Here is a 7,897-nt window from a genome sequence, read left to right as displayed (position 1 = left end):
AGAGGACGGTCTTTCAGAAACAGAGAGAGTATCCAGTTATCTAATGACCCGATGGACTATCCATTATAACCACCCTATATTTGAGGGGTCCTTTCTAGATTTGTAGTTTTGTGGATGATAAAAATTTCCACAGTAGCAACTTTTTAGTCTGTATTTTGTGGATCATCACAAACATAGATGGACTCTTCATATGAGTTGCCCCAAGTGTGACAACTAGAACAACCCAACTAGAGAAGAGAAAGTTGGTTTCACAGCTGGGTGCCTATGTAAGAAACTGAACAGATGAGTATCGACCGATGTATGAAAAGAGGTAGTCATCCTGTGGGAGGTGGGAGGGATGTCATGCATTAGAAAGAGTCTATCACTCAAAAATTGTTCGTGGGAGGGATGTCATGAATAGCTCCAGCCAGCTTATATCTGTATACGCTGGTTTTTATTTTTTTAAAGCATAAAACAATTAAATTAAAATCAAAAATCTGTTAAACGAGGGCATACTCTAGTTTACCAGCAAAGACATATCTCTCGAATTCGAGCTTCTCAGAATATTTATCCAGCCATTCGGAGATCTTTCTTAAGATCTTCATGATCTTTATCCAGCTGCATTGATCTTTCTTTCTTGGTAACTTCATGATCTTTTGTCACTCCCCCAGGATCGTTTAATGATACCATTCTACCAAGTTTAATCAGATGACGAACTTAAATAAATGAAAAGAAAGTGGCTTGTTAACTCTTTGATATGAAGGGGCGAGACTTTTATGTCAAAGACTTACTGTCACAACTCATAAGACTCATTGTACTCGATAAACTAGCACAGCATTATTGGTGAAGAACACAGTGGAATTATTTGACAGATTTAACGTATGGTTAAAAACAACAACTAGTTGAAGACAACACTTTTCTCACTCCATTTCTCTCAACTTTGTGCACCAGCAGTGTGGGTGTGGGCGTTGGAGCCAAAGGTTTAAATGTTGGAGGGCCATTTGGAGATCATCAACTTATACTATTTTTTTCGAAGATTTGATATCGAAAATCAATTGTAATTGAATATATATAAGTTGGATGTTTCAAAGTCACGCACAGTGGAACCGAGTAAATTGTATTTACATATATGCCTATCCAACTATGCTGTGTAAATTTTGGGGACACATACTATATCTTATGAAATCTGAAAGGAAATATGTATAGATTGTATGAGGTTTCCAAAATCTTAGGCTGGCTCGCCACAAACCTAAAACAAGTAAAGGTACAGATGCAACAACCTTGCCATCCATGACATGTATAAATGTGCCTGGATTCCTCTCTCATTTTTGTTATAGCTCTGAAGCTTTACAGTGTATATAGAGTCTCATACTTTTGGGTTAACTCGTAAAAATAAGCAATGGAATCGAATGGAATGATTCAATCTTTTGAAAACAAGAGCATCCTTGTCACTGGTTCTACTGGGTTGTTGTCGAAATGTAATGCAACATACATACAAGCTTAGTGATTTTTATCTAATTGCGTATCTTTTTTGTTTCTCGATCAATCATATCCTTCTTATATTAAACTTTGTTCAAACTTTTTGCAGTGTTTGTGGAGAAGTTACTTAGAGTTCAGCCAAATGTGAAACAACTCTATCTTCTTTTTAGACCCGCTGATGCATCGTCCCCTACTCAGCGTCTCCATAAGGATGTACGTACGTGCATGCATATACGACTCAATTAGCACTGCCATTTACATGATTGTTACATTAATATATCGACAATGCCACAAATTGGTGGAAATACACATACAATTTATTACTTAAAACATGAAAATCTCCATTAATTTTGTTCGTAATGTAGTTTGTAAAGATCGAGTCAAAACAAGATCTCATTCGCGATATTATGGACTAACTCAGTGTTAACGATTTTATGTATAGGTGACAGGGAAGGAAGTATTTAGAGTGTTGAGAAAAAAGCACGGTCTTGGATTTGATTCCTTTATATCCGAAAAGGTGACGCCTGTCTTTGGGGACGTTACTTTAGAGAACTTGGGAATAGAAGACTCTGAAGTGGAAAAGAAAATGCATAAAGAAATCGATATTGTTGCCAAGTTTGCTGCAACTACAAATTTTGAAGAAAGGTATTGTTTTTGGACTAGGCAGTGTGAATATCGTGCTGACTCTTCAACGATACTATTTTTTTTTTTGTTGAAAAATATAATATATAAAAGAAAATTGGCCTGATACCCAATAATTGTAAATTTTCGTTAGATACGATGTGGCATTGGCTGTGAATACAACATGAGCTAAGCATGTTATGGAGTTTGCAAAAAAGTGTGAGAAACTAGAGATGATACTCCATGCATCTACCGGTAAGGTTTTTATAAAGTGTGTATATATAAGTAAAACCATCCCCTTTTTATCTCGTACAACAAAGTGAATCCCAACACAAAATGGAAGACTCAATATACTGTTTTTTTGGTTAAGATATTTCTCGTGATTAATTTTGAATTGGAGAGAGAAAACAAATATGAGAGAGAAAAGATATGACAGAATAAAATTTAAAATAAAGGTTATATGTAACTAAATTCTTTTATGTCTTTTTCACCAAGATCCATAGTTTGCTGGTCCATTACTCCCATATTTTATGGTTTTGGTCATATGATCTACTTTCCGATCAATATAGGTATCCGATTTCTGCGTGGTTCATCTAGAACGATTTTTTGGGGACCATGATTTTTTTGGGGGACCATGGTTTTATTTTGGGTAAAGACATTAGAAGTAAATCTAAGTCACCCCTTGTCTAGATATTTATATTAATACCTAAATTATCCTCCTGATTAATTTTGGAGGATGATTAGTTAGTGTTAATAATAGTTAGTGTCATGATTAGTGAGATGATTAAGTTAAAGATAATTAGTGAGATTAAAAAATCTGATGTTTTTTTTTAAAGAAGTAGAATTATTGAGAGAGTAAAGTTAGAGAAGATAAAGAAGGAAAACATGAAAAACGATGGATTTTACCAACCACAACCGGAGGATGGGTATTTGGGTACCCGGGTATGCTTCAAACTTAGATAATGTTGGTTGAATTGCTCCAAACTTTCAAAAAAAATAAAAATTTTTATGTAGATTTGGGCCAGTTCGGTTACCATATGTCAAGAACATGTAACCGAACACACCTGAAAGGGTAGTTCGGTTACGTTTTCCAAACACGCAGGTTACCGAACTCGCTCGTTAATGGAGGTTTTGGTCGTACAGTGTAATGTTCGGTTACCTAGGATAAAATGGTAGATAACCGAACTTTGAACTTAACAATTTATTTGGGTACATCTTGTGTGTTCGGTTAGTTCGCAAACTTCAACGCAACCAAGTTCCCAATCGAACTGCAGGTTAAAAGTAACCTAGTGTTAGAAGTTCGGTTGGTTCGCAAATTTCAACATATTTTGTGAATCAACCGAACTGGGCTTATATATGCATATATGCAATTAGGCAAACGTTCGGTTACTCCGAAATTTATTTCTTTGCGAATTAGGTAGAGTTCGGTTACGAAGTTTCAAAGGTAGAGTTCGGTTACAAAGAAAACTTAACATTTTTGCGAACGAACCGAACTTGTGGACTTCTCATTATTTTCGTAAACTAAAGTTCGGTGATATCCTTATTTTGCGAAGGAACCTAACTTATGCACTTGTGTTGTTCTAATACAAGGAGTTCGGTTAAAAGTATTTTTTTGCGAATCAACCGAACTCTTAGTTCGGTTAAGAAAAAATTAATTCTTGATAACCGAACTTTTCTCTGAAAAAAATCCTCCATTAAACCTCTCTGCAACTTCCATTTTCAACTCATTTTAATGATTACTTCTCATTTATTCAACCAAAAACGAATGACAAGTAATGGGTTTGTGAGAATATCTTTGTTAATGTTTTAAATTAAGCGATATATATATATATATATATATAGTGGTTGTGGTGGTTGGTGGTGGTGGTAATCGGAGGTGGTGGTGGTAATCGGTGGTTGGTGGTGGTGATAATTAGAGGTGGTGGTGATGGTAATCGGCGGTGGTGGTGGTGGTAATCGGTGGTTGGTGGTGGTGATAATCGGAGGTGATGGTGGTGGTAATCGGCGATGGTGGGAGGTGGTGGTGGGAGGAGGTGGTGGTTATATATATATATAGGTGGTTATTGGGTTGGTTTTAAATTAAATTAGGTTAAAGGTAGGTTAGTCATTTCAATGCTTTAGGACACCCCTTATAACTATAGGAAAGATACCCTAATAAAACCATGGTCCCCTTAAAAAAATCATGGTCTCTAAAAAATCGTTCTTCATCTGCCACTTGAGCAGTCAACAATATATTCAAACCCATTGATATATTAGGCTATACAATTATTCTATTGTATATACTTGTAAATATCACTGTTACCATATGCATGCAACCAAATCTGGATTGGTATGTGCATGTATTTCCCTTTACTTTTTTAATGAATATATATATATGGATGATCATCAGCTTCGGCATCTACCGGAGAGAAACCACAAAGTCAATTTTGGACGAAAACCTCAAAATATGTGGACATAATTGAAGAAGAGAAGAAGTTGGTGCAAAGAACATTGGATGAACTCGAAGCCAAACAAGTTTCAAAGAATCAACAAACTGCTATAATGAAAAAACTTGGACTAAAAAGGTTAGCAAGGTTTCGACAGTATGGTGCACGAAAACCTTTTTATACTACTAAGACTTTTTTTCTTGTTGTTGTTTTCCTGGTGTTGTGAACAGAGCTAAACTATATGGATGGCTAAACACATATGCGTTCACAAAGGGAATGGGAGAGATAACAATTGATCACTTTAAAGGAAATCTTCCTGTTGTTATCATATGGCCTACAATTGTTACTAGTACTTACTGTGAACCATTTCCTGGATGGACCGAAGGCTTCAAGTATGCCAACTGATCAAGTCCTCCAAAAAGTTAACTTTAAACCTAAAGGATAAATGGCCCTCGCCCGAGCTAATTTAATTAACTGATGATGCTTATAAACTATTTATTGTTTTATTGGCTTAATTTGCAGATCACTTGACCCCATGGTAATTAGTCTTGGAAGAGGGATGTTACCTTGTTTTCTTGGGGACAATGAGTCGTTCTTTAATATAGTAAGTTAATCCCAACTTTCTTGGACTTAAATGCACAATCAAATCACTAAATGTTTTATCACTCTTAACTATGGCTTGATGAACCAGATCCCAGGAGATATGGTGGTGAATGCTATAATAGCCGCGATGGTGAATCACTCTAATAATAATATTGTTTCTGGTGATAAGGATCGCTATATCTATCATATCAGCAGTTCTACGCGCAAAGAGCAGACGAGCATCATTGAGCTGTTAAGTTTTGCTTATGATTACTTTCGTGAGAATCCTTGGATGGCTGGCGACAGTAGTGAAATTGTTAAGCCTGTTTTCTTTCCCACCATGACTAGCTTTCGAGAGCACATCCATACCAATTCTGTGGTGCCAAAGAAGGTTAGTTAACATTGACAACATATTTTGAGGATCAAAAAGTTCAATTTGGCACATCCATGATCCATACCAACATATGTTGCTTAGCTAATTAAAATTCTTTTTATTTTTACTTTTATGGAGGAACAAAAAGTTCAATTTGCTACCCGATTGGCTGAAATTTATGAACCATATTTACTCTTTAAAGGAACGTAAGTATTTCCATAGTCAATGAATTCTTTCAATAAAATTTGGAAGGTTGGAGATGGCTATATAGATACTTAAATACGAAATGCATGATATTGCACATCAATTGGTCTTAAAGTAATCTCTGAATTTTGTGGCATGTAGCTGCGATTGTTCAGCGACTGATGAATTGAGAATATGGACCAAAGCATACTACGGAACCGGTGAGGCAGAATTATTTGATTTCGACCCAAAACGAATAGATTGGAAAGATTACATAAAGAATGTTCATATTCCTGGGGTCATGAAATATGTTGTTAAGCCACATATAGGAGGATACAAGAGCAAGTTATGAGTTCATTTGGAATCAAATTATGAAGCTGGCCTGAAGTGTTAAAATCGGAAAAACAGTAAAGTTTTTGGGAGGATTAACAACAAAATTTCTTGCTTATATGTCATTCTATTCCAAGAAATTTCCTGTTTAGTCCAAAAAACCCGACCCGGGTTAATCTGTAGTCCAGCGGGAGAATACATTTAATAGTTGGTCCAAAAAATATTTGAAAAAACTAAAATTACTAAGCTAACCTTAACAACACGCGTGTTAGAGTCACAGGCAGGAAAACGCAGAAAAGAAACCACGCGCCAGTTCATTTTTCTTCTTGTTTTCATCGACAAACAAGAACCCTAACTATTTTCAGTTTTCATTTTGCTGCTCCTGCACTTTTTCAATCTTCTCTTCTTTTTTAGTTTTTCAATCTTCTTCGGAGAAAACAAAATCCACCAAACAGATCGAAATTGTTTGATCTACAAGCACCGTATCACAAAAGAAATCAAAACTAAACTGATTTCCTACTGAAATTCTCGAAGTATTTTGATCTGAAATTCTCGAAGTTAATGGTTAAAAAAGATTAAAAGAAATCGATAAAGGTCATCAACAACAATTACCGAAATTTGAAATCGAAAATCTATCAACAACAGTTACAGAAAACCTAATTTTCAGACCTAATTTTCATTTCATTCAATTGAAGAGAGAAAATGGTATTGAATAAAAAAATTAAGAGGACAATTACAGAAGAAATTACAGAAGAAAACCCTTCTCCAGCAAAAAGAAGAAGAAAAAACGATGATGATTCACCAACACCAAACCCCGAAGAAACCCCCCCTGATGTAGGAGTAACAAGAAGTAAAGTTTTTACTACTTCACCAATAACAAGAAGTAGGAGTAAAGTTGTTACTCCTTCACCAACAAAGAGAAAGAAACATATCGATCAGAAAATAGGTAAGTTGTTGTCGTTTTTCTTTTTGATTTCTATGCTCAATGGAATCACTACATATTTGTATGTAGTGTCTGGTATACATGTTTTCATATGTTGTATATGTAATTTGAGACAACATATTTCCAAAGCCTAATTTGTGTTGTTTAATGATAGCATCTCAAATTGATATGTGTGTTACATATTATTATCTGTCTGTAATATGTAATGTGTACAAAACTTTTGGTTTACAAAAACAGCAAAAACCAAAGGAAAGAAAGCAGATGCTGCTCCTGAAGCAAAAAGCAAAAGAAAAACAGCAGCGGCAACTACTAAAGCAAAAGGAAAAACAACGACAAAGGCTGTCACTCCTTCACCACTAGCAAAGGTGAACAAAGCACTTGTCCTGAGAGCTGCTACTCCTTCTCCAAAAGGAAAGGAAAAAGCAAAAAGGGGGAAAGCAAAAGCGCTCCTGAAATAAGGTTTGTAATGTTAAAAGTGAAGATAATTCTTAATAACGAGGGGGCGCTGCCCCCTCGACCCCCGTAAATTGTGGTTCATATGTAGTTATCAGTATGTAGTTATAAAATTACCAGTATGTTGTGGTATTTGATATGTAGTTGTTTCATGTTCATGGTAGATACATTAACTACATATTTGATATGGTGTAGGGGAAGAGAAGGGTAAGAAAGCACTTGCCTTAAGAGCTGCTACTCCTTCACCAAAAGCAAAAGGGGGGAAGCAAATGTAGAAGGTATGTAGTACAACTACATATAAGAACAAAGCGTATGAATAATATGTATCCTTAATAACATATGTTTATGAGTATGTAATGATGCATTGTTGTGCTTGTTTTTGGTATTAAGTGTTTTTAAATTTTTACTGTATCAAAGCAGATACATATGCCATACGTACTATTACAAATCGATATGTAGTTAAAATAATACGTAGTGGTATCTACTATTATATATCAATATGTAGAGGTAAATACTTATACTCTCATA

At 35.3% G+C, this 7,897-nt stretch overlaps 1 pseudogene; it reads left to right on the top strand.

Moving 5' to 3' along the window:
* The first annotated feature begins 1,378 nt into the window (after positions 1-1,378).
* On the top strand, positions 1,379-5,995 carry LOC113351883 (annotated as a pseudogene).
* Positions 5,996-7,897: the final 1,902 nt, after the last annotated feature.

This window comes from Papaver somniferum, chromosome 2, assembly GCF_003573695.1.
Source record: "Papaver somniferum cultivar HN1 chromosome 2, ASM357369v1, whole genome shotgun sequence".
Taxonomy (NCBI): domain Eukaryota; kingdom Viridiplantae; phylum Streptophyta; class Magnoliopsida; order Ranunculales; family Papaveraceae; genus Papaver; species Papaver somniferum.
The sequence above is the reverse complement of the archived record's forward strand: the minus strand, read 5'-3'. Positions and strand labels throughout refer to the sequence as shown.